The sequence below is a fragment of the Lepidochelys kempii genome, chromosome 25, assembly GCF_965140265.1.
Source record: "Lepidochelys kempii isolate rLepKem1 chromosome 25, rLepKem1.hap2, whole genome shotgun sequence".
In the NCBI taxonomy this organism is placed as follows: Eukaryota; Metazoa; Chordata; order Testudines; family Cheloniidae; genus Lepidochelys; species Lepidochelys kempii.
Genome location: NC_133280.1, coordinates 5186153 through 5203002, shown reverse-complemented (window position 1 = coordinate 5203002; position 16850 = coordinate 5186153). Strand labels below are relative to the sequence as shown.

General features: G+C 47.2%; 1 long non-coding RNA gene across 1 annotated transcript; it reads left to right on the top strand.

Annotated features, from left to right (window-relative positions):
- Positions 1-3807: 3807 nt before the first annotated feature.
- On the top strand, positions 3808-13546 carry LOC140903073 (uncharacterized). Its single transcript, XR_012156154.1, has 3 exons — positions 3808-5053; positions 10770-11148; positions 12859-13546. It is a non-coding gene; the product is annotated as an uncharacterized lncRNA (long non-coding RNA).
- Positions 13547-16850: the final 3304 nt, after the last annotated feature.

The following is a 16850-nucleotide window of genomic DNA, read 5'->3' as shown; positions in this document are numbered from 1 at the left end:
CTCTGTCAGTATGTCTCCTCATGTGCTTTCAACCACCTCCTGTCTTTCATCTCATGATGCTGATTCCGTTCCAGCCAAGCATCCGTTCTCCTGGTTAGGAAAAACAATACTCCTTCCACCTGTCGTCTTTGAATCAGCCACATGGCAGCTGTGGTCAGAGAGCCACCTGCCTTGGGCAGGGGGAAAGTGGTTTCTAGTGTCCTGCTGAGCGGTTGCCTGCAGGAGAAGGCGCTACTTTGAAGGGGGCATCATGGTTGAGTGTCTGTCGGCATGATGCAGCCCCCTCTTCTTGTCACTGCGCCTTTAGCAGCATCCATCCCCGTTCTGTCCTATTGCATCCACTGAGCTGCCCATGGGCCCTGCATTTCAGGAGGGATGCTGACAGATTTCCCCTGGGGAGCTTTGAACAGGAGGGGGAGCCAAGAATCTCCCTCCATTTAGTGCCAGATCTTTTTAAAGTCCTTTTGGGAGCCCACCAGCTCAATCAAATCTTGTGTCTTTGGGGGAGGAGGAAGGGAAATGCAAATGCAGGAAATAATTTACCTGCCTGCATCTTAGCATTTCTCTTGGTTGGGGGCAGGGAGAAGAGAAAGCAACACCTGGCAACGTTGACTAAGGACAGTACTTCCATCAACCTGCATTTAGTTCATTGCCTATGGGAAAATGACCCATTTTCTAGAGAAGACTCAAACTAGCTTAGAAAATAAAGTGCTACTTGATTCCCCTTTATATATTTTTAGTACTTGGGGGCGGGGCAGGGCAACTGTAGGGGAAACGCCTGTGGAAGCTGTTTATTTTTAACCCCTTAGATGGTTTCTTTTGGCCTTTAAAATAAAAATAAAATAAATTGGTTCTGGCTTTTGATGTTCATGCTGCCTACCTGTAAATCCAGATGTACTTAAGTGGCTGAAAATCCTTGTTCTTAAATCAGATACACATTATAGTTTTGAACTATATATATAGTATATATATATATATATGCCTAACCCAGCAAAAAAATAAAGTATTTGGGGGTGGGGAAATGCATTGTTCTTTTAAATGAATCACAATTGGGGGATAAAATTGTGTTTCCGAGTGCCTCAAGATATGAATTGTTTTCATTTTTTTAAAATAATTTTATACAAGTGTCAAAACAGCTGGCTGGATTATTTGGAATTTTTAAATAATCCTAACTTTTTTAAAGTAGATTTTGAGAACTGTCCTGTATATAACAGTAATGTAGCAATAAATGTGACATTTTATAACAATATTACTTTTTTTCCCCATATCTGTCTTTCAGATGTTGTATACCTATGAATGAAAAGTTGTAATAAAGGTTTTACCTTGTACTAAAAACAAAGGTGTGTATTGGGCGCTGTCCCTCTCGATTTTGTTACTGTTTGGTTTTGTGGTTTGGCTGTACTGGCGTTCAACCTCCAAGATCCACATTTAAGTAGCTAAAGTTTGGCCTGAACTTCCAAATTGCTAAGCTATTCCCTCTCCTGCCATGTTCAATTGTTCCTTGTTTCTCTGTCTCAAGGTTTTATCCTGCTGTCTATCACCACAATATCTGGGTGTCTTCCATGTGCGGTTCCTAGCAGATTGTGTGGACTCTCTGGCACTTCTCCCTTTTGGGGGTCTGAACCCTGCTTGGGGGAGGGTTTGTGGGGTTTCCATTGTATCTTGTGTGTGGGGTGGTGGGTTAGCAGGGCTGTGTCATTCTTACGGTTTTTTGGAGGGGCACCATGTACTTTAGGCCCAAAGTTAACTCTGCTCCCTGTAAGTTGGGGGCCTCCCTCATTTTGTTGCCTAAAATAACGAGCCTCAGAAATCCCAGCCCTGACTCTGAAGTGATGGTTCATCACACAAACCTGAAGGGACCCGGCAGCACTTGCAGTTTCTTGCACGAATAATTTGAGGTTCCCTGGTTCTGCGGCCCTGTCCTGCAATGGGCCGTTGGCAGCCGGAGGGCTAGCTCAGTGCCCATTGATTGTGCATCGGGAAGTCCGGTCAAACTTATATTCCAGGGCCTGGCTATAGATTTAGGAGACTAATTTCAGGCCACCGGCTTGGGAGCCAGGCTTTATTAAGGGAAAAAAGACCTCATTTGTGCTGGGGACTGTGCACTCTCCATTCCCACTTAGGGATGTAAAATGTTAACTGGTTAACCGGTAAGCATTAGTCTTACCAGTAACCCACCTTAACTGTTCACCCGACTGGCCAGCCAGTCCTGCACTGGCTGGAGTACCCAGCTGCTTAATCAATTAACTGTTTAAACAAAGGTTTCCGAGTAGCAGCCCTGTTAGTCTCTATTCGCAAAAAGAAAAGGAGGACTTGTGTCACCTTAGAGACTAACAAATTTATTTGAGCATAAGCTTTCGTGAGCTACAGCTCACTTCATCGGATCCGATGAAGTGAGCTGTAACTCACGAAAGCTTATGCTCAAATAAATTTATTAGTCTCTAAGGTGACACAAGTCCTCCTTTTCTGTTTAAACGAAGAATTTTTAATAGTTTAAACAGTTAAAAAAATTAACTGTATTTACACCCATGGACTCCAAGGAGAGCTGAGATCCCTTCAGGACCGGGTCCTAACCATCTATGCACCTGTCTGTGCAGGTGATGGGATGTACAGCGAGATTGGAGATCACCTGGAAAGCTGCATTGTCCAGGGGGGGTTTAGGACCCCATATGCCTGTGCCAGGCCCCCCAGCAGCATAAAGGCATGAGCCAGCTATTGGAGACCCTATGCAAGGGAACAGGCTTCACAGGTGCAATCCAGGATGAGACTTTCCTGCTGCCTGTGGAGGGGGGCAGGAGAAGTGACCTGGGGCCTGATGGCTGGGTATGTGGGCAGCACAGGGTAGTCCTGTGCCTCAGACCCTGCAGCCATGGACAGGCTGAGTAGATGCCTCCTAGCCTGAGCTCTGATGTGCCCAACACCCCCAACTTCACTGAGAGAGGGAGGGGCCAGGATGCAGCCTCCAGCCTGAGTGGTGGAGGGTCAGCTGCTTTCAGTTCCCCATCTCCTTTCCAGGACCCACGCTGGCCATGCCTGAAAGGGCTCTAGCTTTGGTCTCCATCCACCACTTGGAATCCTGGGAGCGGCACCCGCCCCAGGGATCTTCCCTTTGGGCCCGTTCTGCATTTCCCTGCTTTGATTGTCCTGTGCCCTGCAGAGCCTCCTGGGCACAGGCAGACAGGCTTCCCCCTGCCCTGGGGGAGCTCGATGTGGGGCAGGTTTGCGCCTGCCTGCCTCAGACTCTACAGGGTCGGGTGATTCGTGCCGCCTGTAAGAGCGCTGCTCAGACAGGTAGTGCTAAGCCTGGAGGGCGCTGGGAGGTAGCTGTCATGGGCACCATTTAAAGGGTCTGGGGGGAGGGGGTTCAGCCCCTCCCGAGTGTCTGAGCACAGCCTGCGTGTGGAGTGTGAGCTCTGCAGAGGAGAGGTGCTGTTCCCAGCTTGTGCCCCGGGGCAGGGACTCAGCAGTTTGTTTACACACAGAGGCAGGGTGATTAAGATAAGAAAGGGCTGGTGGTTAAATGAAGGATCTGGAAGTCTCGGCTTGTTTACACCACGCAGCTTTTAGCGACAAGGCTGTGTCGAGACAGCCTTGTCGCAACAGGTCAGCGTGTGTAAATGCTGTGTTGGTGCCGACAAAATACTTCCCACCCCGTGAGCGGCGTTAGCTTTGTCTCCTGTTGACAAAGCCGCATTCACACTGCCCCTTGCATTGGCAAAACTTTTGTCTTTCTTGGGGGGGGGGGGGGTTCTAAAGTACCCATGAAAGACAAAAGTTTTGTCGACAACTTCACAGTGTAGACATACCCTTAGATGAGCCTGTAAAGCAGGAATCCCTGGGGGATGGGAGTGGGGTTTGAAGACAAGGAAGGGGAGTCCGAAGACCTACAGCCACAGGTACATTCAGAACAGAGGGAGGTGTGAAAAGAAGGGGCCAAAACCAAGGGAAGAGACAGCATGTGGCTTCATCACCGTAGTATCTGAGCCCCTTGCAATGTCTAACTGGTTTCTCTTCACAGCCTGTCTGAGGTAGAGCAATGCTGTTTATCCCCATTGTACAGATGGGCCACTGAGGCACACAGACTAAAGGCCAGATTTTCAAAAGTATTTAGGCACCTAGTGAGATTTTTAAAAGCACCTAGAAGGTTCGGTGCTTTGTAAGCCCCACTAGATGCCTGGCTGCATCTTTGGGTGCCTAAAAACCTTTGAATCTCTGCCCCTAAGGCACTGGCCGGGGATCAGACAGGAAGTCGGTGGGAGAAGTAGAGCCCAGGTCTCTGAGGGCCTCTGTCTCTGCTGCAAACAAAGAGGCGTCTGATAGATGGGAGCAAAACCAAGGTGGCCAGTTCTCTGAGACTCCAGTGATCGGTCCCGGGCAATGGGGAAGGATGAAAGCATGAAAAGCAGCACAGAGGTCTGGTCTAATGTTTATTTTTCTTTCTTTATACAGGAATTAGATACAGTGCTCCTGGCAGCTCATTTCTAAGTTATTTGCAAAAAAAAAAACAAAAAAAACCCTTTTTTTCCACAGGTATTTCAGGTGCCTAACTAGCCCCTGGAATCATGGATAAAGGTGCCCCTGGTAGCTATAGATAAGGTGGACGGCAGGTGCTTTCCTCTCCCCATCCCAACTCAGGCCACAGGAGTTGGGCCCCATGTAAGGAGCTGTCAGGGGAGCATGAGCGTGGGGATGTTTGTTCCTTCCCCCTTTCAAGTTGGGTTCATCATCTCCAGAAGGTGTTGGAGCCAATCAGCAGAGTTTCCTAGATTTGCGGTGGGGGTGTGGGCATCTGTGCTTCTGTTCCTCTCAGGAAGCAGAGGGCATTCCTTGCAGTAGACTTTTACTTTCCGTTTCCTCAATCATGTGATTTCTCAGAACTTGGATGCAGCATTAACTTTTGAGTTTCACTCCTTGCCCCCACTGCCCTTTCTAGCCAGTGTTCAGCTCATGCAGCGTCTTCTCATTGCACTTCAGCAACTGCCTTCAGAGGGAACAAAGCCGAGCTGCTTCATCCCAGACACAGGGATCCGGAACTTCTGAAAGCTGCAGTAAGGTAAAACCCGTAGAGTCCTCAGCGAGGTGACGCTGTACAAATAACCCTGCTTACTCGACAGGTTTGCTGCGTGTCTTCATTTCAGATCTGTGGAGAACAACCCGTTAGTCCTGGAGCTAATTCTGTGGCTTTAATTCTACAACTGCTCCATGCACAAAGATCCCACGGAAGTACTTTGAGGTTCTAGCACAAGAATATCTCCTAATCCATGGTATTTATACAGTGCTCATCACTTGGTGTGTGCAAGCAGGTGTAGGACGAGGCCATGTGATCTGGATTCTCACTGTAGGTGCCTGAGGGGGCAGGTCAGCTGAGCCCGCCCCTTAGCGCACTGCCTGGTGATGAGTGTGGAAGGTGGGAGCTGGAACTGAGACCCAGCAAACTCATCTCATGGATGCCACCAAACCTCCATTACCTGGGAACAACGTTCAGTCCCTACTGGGCTGAGTTGGATTCAGACCAGTGAATGGCTCTGCAGCTGGTTAGCAATGTGCTAAAACATCCAGTCCCCTAATTAGTGCTAATTGATGAGAAGGTCCACGTGTATATTACATCTCAAAGTAACTGTTAGAAGAATGTTAAACGCAAAAGTTAGGAACCGGCAGAATTCTCTGTCTGCGAGGACACTGGAATAAACATGGCTCTAGACACGGTGTGAAACGGTGAATGTAGCAGTTCAGGTTTGTTTTGTTTTCTGCTTTATTTTGGTTACTTGATGTACGTTGAGCTCATAGACTTTAAGGTCGGAAGGGACCATTATGATCATCTAGCCTGACCTCCTGCACAACGCAGGCCACAGAACCTCACTTGCCCACTTCTGTAACAAACCCCTAACCTATCTCTGAGCTATTGAAGTCCTCAACTCATGGTTTAAAGACTTCAAGGTGGAGAGAATCCTCCAGCAAGTAACCCGTGCCCCACGCTGCAGAGGAAGGAGAAAACCCCCCAGGTCCTTTGCCTATCTGCCCTGGAGGAAAATTCCTTCCCGACCCCAAAGACAGCGATTAGCTAAATCCTGAGCATGTGGACAAGACTCACCAGCCAGACACCCAGGAAAGAATTCTCTGTAGTAACTCGGATCTATGATTCTATGATGGTTAAAAACCTTCATCTAATTTCAAGACTCAACTTCCTGGGGGCCGGTTTATATCCATTTGTTCTTGTGTCCACATTGGTAATGAGCTTAAATAATTCCTCTCCCTCTCCGGTATTTATCCCTCGGATATATTTATAGAGAGCAATCATATCTCCCCTCAGATGTCTTTTGGTTAGGCTAAATAAGCCAAGCTCTTTGAGTCTCCTTTCATAAAACAGGTTTTCCATTCCCCAGATCATCCTAGTAGCCCTTCTCTGTACCTGTTCCAGTTTGAATTCATCCTTCTTAAACATGGGAGACCGGAACTGCACACAATATTCCAGATGAGGTCTCACCAGTGCCTTGTATAACGGTACTAAAACCTCCTTATCTCTACTGGAAATACCTCGCCTGATGCATCCCAAGACCACATTAGCTTTTTTCACGGCCACATCACATTGGCGGCTCATAGTCGTCCTGTGATCAACCAATACTCCAAGGTCCTCCTCCTCCTCTGTTACTTCGAAGTGATGCGTCCCCAGTTTATAACAAAAATTCTTGTTATTAATCCCTAAATGCATGACCTTGCACGTCTCACTATTAAATTTCATCCTATTACTATTACTCCAGTTTACAAAGTCATCCAGATCTTCCTGTATGATGTCCCGGTCCCTCTCTGTATGGCAATACCTCCCAGCTTCATGTCATCCGCAAATTTTATTAGCACATTCCCACTTTTTGTGCCAAGGTCAGTAATAAAAAGATTAAATAAGATTGGTCCCAAAACCAATCCCTGAGGAAGTCCACTAGTAACCTCCTTCCAGCCTGACAGTTCACCTTTCAGTGTGACCCGCTGGTAGTCTCCCATTTAACCAGTTCCTTCTCCACCTTTCAATTTTCTTATTGATCCCCATCTTTTCCAATTTAACTAATTCCTCATGTGGCACTGTATCAAATGTCTTACTGAAGTCAAGGTAAATTAGATCCACTGTGTTTCCTTTGTCTAAAAAATCTGTTACCTTCTCAAAGAAGGAGATCAGGTTGGTTTGGCAAGATCTACCTTTTGTAAAACCATGTTGTATTTTGTCCCAATTACTATTAACCTCAATGTCCTTAACTACTTTCTCCTTCAAAAATTTTTCCAAGACCTTGCATATTACAGATGGCAAACTAACAGGCTTGTAGTTACCCAGATCACTTTTTTTTCCTTTCTTAAAAATAGGAACTATGTTAGCAATTCTCCAGTCATACGGTACAACCCCTGAGTTTACAGAGTCATAAAATATTCTTGCTAATGGGCTTGCAATTTTGGGTGCCAATTCCTTTAATATTCTTGGATGAAGATTATCTGGGCCCCCCGATTTAGTTCCATTAAGCTGTTCGAGTTTCGCTTCTACCTCAGATATGGTAATATCTACCTCCATATCCTCATTCCCATTTGTCATGCTACCCTTATCCCTAAGATACTCATTAGCCTCATTAAAGACTGAGGCAAAGTATTTGTTTAGATATTGGGCCATGCCTAGATTATCCTTAACCTCCACTCCATCCTCAGTGTTTAGCGGTCCCACTTCTTCTTTCTTTGTTTTCTTTTTATTTATATGGCTATAGAACCTTTTACTATTGCTTTTAATTACCTTGGCAAAGTCCAACTCTACATGGCTTTTGGCCTTTCTCACTTTATCCCTACAGGTGCTGCCCTCAATAAGGTAGCTTTCCTTGCTGATCCCTCCCATCTTCCACTCCTTGTATGCTTTCTGCTTTTTCTTAATCACCTCTCCGAGATGCTTGCTCATCCAGCTTGGTCTACAACTCCTGCCTATGAGTTTTTTCCCCTTTCTTGGGATGCAGGCTTCCAATAGCTTCTGCAATCTTGACTTGAAGTAATCCCAGGTCTCCTCTGCCTTTAGATCCATAAGTTCTTCAGTCCAATCCACTTCCCTAACTAATTTCCTTAATTTTTGAAAGTCAGCCCTTTTGAAATCAAAAACCCTAGTCACAGATCTATTTTTGTTTATCCTTCCTATCCATCAGCTGTCAGAGCTGCCCCTTTAAAAACACAGGGCGGGGCTGTAGGCAGAGAGGGCCTGTCCTGAGTGCTCTATCTGCAGCTGCAGGATGCCTGCGGGAAGCTCCCTAAAGACGAGGAGGAACTTGAGGAGCAAGATTCTCCTCAGACCGCAAAGCCTGACCTGTGGGAGTGTAACATGCACCCTCGTTTCAGCCCCACAGGGCTGTTGGGACACGGTTACATGAGCACACGCTATTTTTTTCCCTGCCTGGGTCATCTGCAGAATTTAACCCCAGGATCTTTGGGTCCAGAGCACAGACCCCTCTCCCATTTGCGCAATAGGAATGACTGGCAGAAGAAGCCGGCTGTTATCCTGTATGTGGATCACCCCATGGGACGGGTGGGGGGAGATGCACTCTGCCAGGGGGATACACGACTATTTGAGAGACAGCTCTGCCATGTTGTCTGTCAGGACTCCTGGGTTCTGTGCCTGGCTCGGGGAGAGGAGTGGTGCAGGAGATGAGCTTTGGGTCTGTCCTGTTAGAGACCTGGGTTCTGTTCCTAGCTGCGCGCAGTGACCCGTGTCCCCGCTCAGTATCCTGTACAGTGGGCAGGGGGCGGTGGGCTGGTGTAATGGTCCTTCGCTCTCCCGCTCGGAGGGAGGCCACTCAGGTCGGCCCTGTCTGGCCAGGACCAGCGTCTGCAAGACAGCCAAGCACACACCATAGGGCTGGGCGATGAATAGTCGCTATCAGGCTCTAGCCTGGGCTTGAGTAGCTCAAGTAGTCAGCCCTTAAACACAGTCTGTCAGGGCTGGCTGTGGCCTGGGCGGAGACCAGCAAACAGTCTCTAAGGTGACTGGTAAGGGACGCTCCTCTTCAGAGCTAGAGCCTCCTTGCACAGTGTAGGGGCTCAGCCACCCAAGGTGGGTTGGCAGGGGGATGAGGGCCCACCCTACTCCAGGGCACTGGCAGGGGCAGGATTGCCTGCCTCTGCATCGGCGGGGATCCAGCTGCAACACGCCAAAGGAGCCACCCTGGTTCTGCAGCCAGCTGCTCTGGGGCTTCCCCTGGGCCACTTCCTGCCTCCCCGGGGTTTGGTACCTGCGGCCTCCAGTCTTTGTCAGCGTTTGAGAATTGGGAACAGCCAGGGGACACGGGAGAACAGGCAGAGCGTCCTTCTCCTCTGCAGGCTCTCCCCCAACTGTGCTGCAGGGCCGGCCCTTTATACCTCCAGCCATGCCCCGGTACTTCCAGCGAGGGGGGAGAGCGATCTAGGCTCTGCCCTCCAAGGGGCGTGTAAAGGTCCCTCGCTCTCCCTCTCGGAGGGAGGCCACTCAGTCTCCCTACAGCTGGGTTAATACGAAGGGCTGTGAATGGCCCAGAAGTATTAATAGAGGATATTGGAAGAGCCCAGCCTCAAACTTGTAACCTTGCAGGCCCCCTCTAACCCGCAGTGTGTCTCCGGGACAGAGCCTCTCGCTCGGCCTCAGCCGGACTTGGTATCAGAAGTGCAGGCGGGTGTGACCACACGGCCAAAGGCAGGAGTGTCGCGTGTGAGGCAGGGCACGGCGCAGGTCTGGGTATACAGCTGTGAAGCCAGAAGTCAAGTCAGAATCAGGTTTGGGTCTGTCGGATCAGACCCTTGAACCCTGTTCTCAGGTCAGTGGGATTTAAATGGGGCTGCTCAGGTGAGTAAGTGTAGGCAGGATCAACGCTAAACCTTGTAGCACACTGATGTGCAGCCAGCCCTGCCCTCCTTCCCCCCAGGCATCACCCCTCAGATGTCACTTACATGCCACTGGACTCAAGGGGATTAGGTGAATGTCAGAGCGCCAGGATCTGGCCCTCACCCATTGCTCAGACCCAGTTCTGGCTGCCCATCGTCTGAGCTCTGCCCATCTTGCGGCACCTAACAGTCCCTTCTCATCGATTGTAAGGCCAGGAGGGACCATTAGATCATCTCTGAGCTCCTGTGTATCACAGGCCAGAGAATGTCACCCAGTGATTCATCTCTCGGATCCTTCCAGTTTCTGCAGCCTGTGGAATGAGGGCGTATCTTCTGGAACAAGCCTCCAGGCCGGATTGGTAGCACTGTGTTCTAGTTGTATTTGTTCACAAGCCAGATCGGCTTACTACTCAGCGCTGGCAGAAATCCAGGCCATTTCCCAGACACGCTAGGATGCTATCGAGATCCCAGGTCGACTCCACCCCTTATTATGCAGTGAGAATGGACATTAAACCTAATACGTCTCCGGAGGGGGAAGTGCTCACGAGCATTTCCTCTGCGCGAGATCAGCCATAGACTCATAGGTTTTAAGGCCAAGAGAGACAATTAGATCATCTAGTCTGATACCTGTATTGCACAGGCCATTACATCCCACCCAGTTACCCCTCTGTGGAGCCCACTAACTTGTTTGGCTGAAGCAGCTTCCAGAAAGGTGGCCAGTGTGGATTTGAAGACATCAAGAGATTGAGAATCCGCCACTTCCCTTGGTAGCTTGTTCCCATGGTTAATCATAAGAAACAGTTTTATTTTAAATCCAGAAAACTTCTTGACTTCATCAAAATCAAGGGTTTGAGGCACCAGGACTGACTCGCTAATGATTTTTCTTCTGTGCTCCGGTTTAGCATCTAAAATGTCAAGCTACGTCCTTCAAGTTACCAACAACAGTACGGGACCTGTCACCGTTGTTGTTAGTACCAATCCGGTATTACGATCGCTGGGTAATTCTCTGGTCGTGCCTATCTACGACCACCTCAAGTCATTGTTCACTAAGGAAGAGCTGAGAGTTTTATCAGGGAAAACGTCCATTGTAAACGAAGTTGGTGTCTTGAAAATTTTCACCTATGGAGTTGGGTGGACAGGAGCAGAATGGTACTACATTATGGTGACAAGAGAGGAGGATGAGTGGGTGGCTGTGTGTCAAACTCCTCTGCATTGCACCTGGATTGTGGATGACAACAAAATCTACCGGGAAGATAACCCGTCGATACACAAACTATTTGGGTAAGTTGATTTTTCTCCTTCAGATCTATCACTGTAACCCAGAATCCCCAACCTCAAGTCTTCAAAACTCACCAGTCAGACCCCATGAAATCATGCAACTGGCATGATGAAAATAAAATGTTGTGCCCTTTTTTTTTGCCATTTGGTCCCTCAGCCCTTAGGTCTCACACTCAGTTCATGTTTTCAAGCTTTTCTCTGCAACCATAAGAGCTAGAAACTAACTTTAAAAACAAAATGAAAGCTGAGATTGTTGTGTAATCACATGACTCCAAGAGCTGGGGCTTTCAGACAAATACCAAATATCATGAGATTTGCAATCAAATTGTGAGAGTTGATGATGCTGGTAACCAGACTACGGTGTTTTTTAAAATCCATTCATAATCACTAATTATATACAAAGTCCTACATTAAGGTTACAAGTCAGAAAATGCCAGAATTATTATTGCCTCTTCAATCTGAATTTGGCATATGCATTATGATACAGCCTTTGCCATCATCACGTAGAAAGTCTGAGCCAGAGCTAGGGACAGAACCCAGCTCCCCGGGTTCCAGTCAAATGCCTTAACACATTTCCTTTCTTCACAGCTTCTGCCTCATTCCCTGTCTGTCCTGTGTACTGAATGAAGCTCTAGTCCTGTGGATAAATAGTAATCACATCATTAAAGGCTGTCATGATGCATACGCACAAGGGGCTGAATTGAGGTTGCACAAGCCAGCTCATTCTGGCATTTTCTAACTTCTGTGCACCTGACTTGGCAACCTGAATAAAGTTCCTCTAATGGAACACCTTCCGTTTGTTTCCTTTGCTTTTTTAAAAATTCCATCCCGTGAAGCCATACTGATGTCACACGAAGCTGTGCGGTGGGTAAGCCCTTTTGAAAATTAGGCCATTTATTAGGTGCCTCACTCTTGCTTCTTTTGGGAATCTTGGTCCATTTCTTTTTACGTGCTCTAGATGCAAAGGACTTCAAAGGAGATTTTATTTCAAAGGCCATTAGGTACTCAATTCCCATTGACTTTCATTGGTAGTTAGGTGGCTAACTACCATTGGTGCCCTTGAAAATCTCCTAACTCATTGAGTGTCTTATTTGTTCTCCTCTGATGGAATAGTATAGAAAGGAGGGAAGAAACAGTCTGCGCTTAATTCCTCACAGTCGCATGTAAATCTTGGCCAGACCCCTAACCTATGTAGCTGGACTAAAGAGGCTGGTTTGGGTTTTGCAAATCTTGATCCATTAAGCTTTGGTTTGGCGTAATCAACCCTCAACCCAGGAGACTGTTAGGACCTTGCTTCAATTTTATCTAAACTACCAGACCTGGGGGTGTTCAATAAAAGTCTCTGCTTTTGTCCCCTTCTTATTATGGACAAACCAGGGGAGCAGATGGAAGGGTCGGGTTCTGGTGCCACATCATATATTTAGCTTATTTTTGCACGGCCACACTCAAACATCAGGGTGGTTCCGTTCTAGATACACTTCTGATCTGAGTCACTCACTGTGAGGCCAGGAGAAGATGATGTGTCCATATACAAGGTCCCAGTTTTGGTCCATTGCTATTTTGTCTATATTTGGTGCTTTCTCTGGAGAGTTGTAAAGGTGTGGGAGGAATGGGGGTTAGCGTGTGCATGAAAACGTTGTTAATGAATCTGAAGCTTTCGAAGCACTCTTCCTGCCGGCAGGACTGACACTAATCATTTCCTTTCTGATCCAGTTCTGTACCTGATCATTTGAGCTACATCATTAAAGTTACCAACAAAACTGAAGAAGTCATCAATGTTGTGGTTCATGAACGTCTGCTGGCCCAAGTGCTGACTGGAGGAATTGGAAGTTATGTGAGAGACAAGTACTTCAACCTAGGGGTTGCAGTTGATCCAGAAAAAACAAAAACTATTCATAAAGTGAACCCCAAGAATTTATCCTCCTACAAATCCCTCAGTAATGTAGCAGGCATGGTAAATATGTCAACCTATTCTATAAAGGTGAAAAAGGGTAAACAGATCGCTGAGTGTAACACCCCTTTGCATTGCACCTGGATCGTGAAGAGCCATGGAATGTGGCAAGAAAATAAACCTACAGAAGTTTACAAATTTCAATAACATGCTTTTCTCCTCCTTGATATTATTATAAGGAAGCAGCAGAAGACGACCCCAGTGAATATGCCTTATAAATCCATGGGGCTTCGCCAGTATTTGCTTTAGGAGCCAGCACAATAGTTGTGTGTGTCCTGGTGATTAAATATGTGAACTAATGATTTGCAACAAATAATTTATCTGACAAATCTTTTCACTTTTGTTGAATAAATCACTTGCAAATAATTTTTCTTACTATTTAGCCAGTTCCACCAAGGCAAATAACAGCAAAATAATAAGTCAGCAGAATGTATTCACCACTTCTTTGTGACAATCGAATAAACTATGAATACATTTTTCTCCTCTTCTTTATTTCAGAGAAGAATCTAAACTGTTGGCTCCAAACCATCGATTGTTTTTTCTCTCTGACTCTCTCACGCAGGCATGGTTTGTAATAATAGAACTAGAAACAGAATAATTGTATATTCTGAAGCTTTGTCTATCCACAACAGTTTTACTGCTTTCACTGCACTGGTCTAGGTTAAAGCAGGACAGCACCCACCTAGTGTGGATGCACTTATACCAGTATAGATTATTCCTATAATGGCATCAGTATAACAGCCCCCACTGTGGGGGTTGTGCCGATTTAACTATTTTGCTAAAAAATCACATCCTGAACCAAAACAGTTACATTGGGTCAAAAGTGGCATGTGGACCAGGCCTGAGGGAGAGGAGACAAGTCAGTTCTTAAGGCCCTGGTCAGTTCCATTGTCTTTAGGGGGATCAGGCCCATCCCATTGTTTTGGGTGAATCTCAAGTTCAGCACCAGAGGCTGCCTCATAGGAACTGCCCCTAGTATGGGGCCATGGCCACGCCTCCCTAGGGGAAGTGCCAGGGGCATTGTGCCTATGGGAGGGACAACGCTGCCAGGAGCTAGCCCGGAGTGCGGCTGCTGCACCTAGGAGAGGGACAGTGTCTCCCCCTCAGGGCTGGGCAGCTCTGCTGGTTGGTGTTGGGGGGGGGCAGCATGGCTTGGCCTCCCTTCCTCCTTCCCTCTCTGGAACTGTCTGACCCATATGGCACTTCAGGCTTTGATTTGCCTCTTCAGCACAGACTGTCTCTCTTGCTGAGGCACTCAGCTACAGACCAGGGAGCTGCCAGGAGAGAGTTCCCGAATGCCCTGCAGTCTGTGGGGACTTGGGCTTCTAATCCCTGTTCTGAAGTAGGATTTAACGGGTGTTCAGCCCTTCGGAAAGGCCTGAGCCAGGCCGGTTTGCTCCTGGAAGAGACTGTAAGCTGCTTTGGGCAGATGTCGTCCGCGTTTGTACAACACCGAACACAGCGGGGTCCTAGTACTTAGGAGCCACAACCTTGGACCATCACAGGAAGGTCGCAAAGAGGGAGGTAGGTATCCTGGGATGGAAACTCAAACCTGGGCTGAATTCCTAGCTCTGCCACCAACTTTCCTATGTGACCTTGGGCAAGTCACTTTCCCTACCTTGGCCCTCAGTTTCCCATCTGTCCAGTGAAGATAATGCTTCCCTTCCTCTCGGTGGGGATAGCTCCTCTGCAGTTCGTGATATTACAGTGAGTAGGGCCCTGTAAGTACTTAGATACTGGTTTTTAACCTTTCTCCTGCCCTTCCCATCTCTGTGTATCTGTTACTGTCTGGAGTAGGACTCAGGAATAGTTCAACCTGTATTGCGAGCCTGGGGCTCTCCAGCACCAGCTCTAGGGCAGCTAATCACATCAGGCCCCATATGCTGAACTAGAATTCTCCATCATGCTGTTCATGTGGTTTCAGCTGTGGTGAAATGCAGCTCTCTCTAACATATCATGTTAGCAATGCCCATCCTTTGCAAAACTCACATTGGCAACTTTCTGGCATCAGGTACCAGTGTTGGCCTGGTGGATTGGTGGGGACGGGGGGGGAGTGTAGAAGGGATAGATCTTGATATTTAGTAAGGATTTTGACACAGTTCCACATGACCACCTCATAAGCAAAATAGGGAAAAGTGATCCAGATGCGATTCCTATAATGTGGGGACAACTGGTTGAAAGATTCTATTCAAAGAGTAGTTATCAATGGTTTGCTGTCAAACTGGGAGGATGTATCTAATGGGGTCCCACAGGGTCAGTCCTGCATCTGGTACTTGTCAATATTTTCATCAGTGATCTGGATAATGGAGCGGAGAGTACACTTACAACATCTGCAGGTGACACCAAGCTGGGAGGAGTTGCAACACTTTGGGGGGCAGGATTAGAATTCAAAATGAACTTGATAAATTGGAGAATTGGTCTGAAATTAACAAGATGAAATTCAGTAAAGAAGTGCAAATTACTTCACTTAGGAAGGAAAAATCAAGTGCACAACTACAAAATGGAGAATAACTGGCTCGGTGGTCGTACTGGTGAAAAGGACCTGGGGGTTCGAGTGGATCACAATTTGAGTATGAGTCAACAATGTGATGCAGCTGTGAAAAAGGCGAATATTCTGGAGTTTATAACAGCAGTGTTGTATGTAAGACACATGAGGTAGTTGTCCCACTCTACTTGGCAATGGTGAGGCCTCAGCTGGCGTCCTGTGTCCAGTTCTGGCTGCCAGACTTTAGGAAAGACATGGGCAAATTGGAGAGAGTCCAGAGGAGAGCAACAAAAATGATCAAAGGTTTAGAAAACCTGACCTCAGAGGAAAGGCTAAAAAAAATGGGCATATTTAGTCTTGAGAAAAAAAGTTTGAGGGGGCAACCTGATCACTGCCTTCAGATAGGTTAAGGGGTGTTCTCAGGAGGACTGTGATCAGTTGTTCTCCATGTTCCCTGGTGGTGAGATAAACTGTAATGGGTTTAATGTGCAGCAAAGGAGTTAGGGGGAAATTTCTAACATCTAACCTAACTATAAGGGTAGTTAAACTCTGGAATAGGCTTCCAAGAGAGGTTGTGGAATCCCATCATTGGAGGTTTTTAAGAATAGATTGGAGAGACAGCTGTCAGGGATGGTCTAGGTTTACTTGGTCTTGCCTCAGTGCAGGGGGCTGGACTTGATGACTTTCTTGAGGTCCTTTCCAGCCCTACATTTCTATGATTCTGTGTTGCATAAGTAACATAACACAACACCCTGAGTAGGTCACCAGTAGAGGTGATTGACTGAATCTGACTCTTAAAGAGTGAGCCTCTCTGGCCTGAGCTGAAGGTCCTAGCTCTGTTAGCCAACCCTGCAGCAGGCTTATTGCCCCTTACATATGGCCCAGCTACCATTAGAGGGGGACAGAGCGCCACCCTGAGTGGGTTACACATGCACATTTATCAATGTGCTTTGTCCACAGATTAAATACATCCAGTTGTTTTATTTTGGTGGGACTTGTAGCTTCCTTGGTCGATGACTAGAAATTATTTAGTTTAGTTTCACCAGCAGTAAAAACCTGCCCTTTTTGTCACATGATGGATAGCAATAGAATCATAGAAGATTAGGGTTGGAAGAGACCTCAGGAGGTCATCTAGTCCAACCCCAGCTAAATCATCCCAGGCAGGGCTTTGTCAAGCCAGACCTTAAAAACCTCTAAGGATGGAAAGTCCACCACCTCCCTAGGTAACCCATTGCAGTGCTTCACCACCCTCCTAGTGAAATAGTGTTT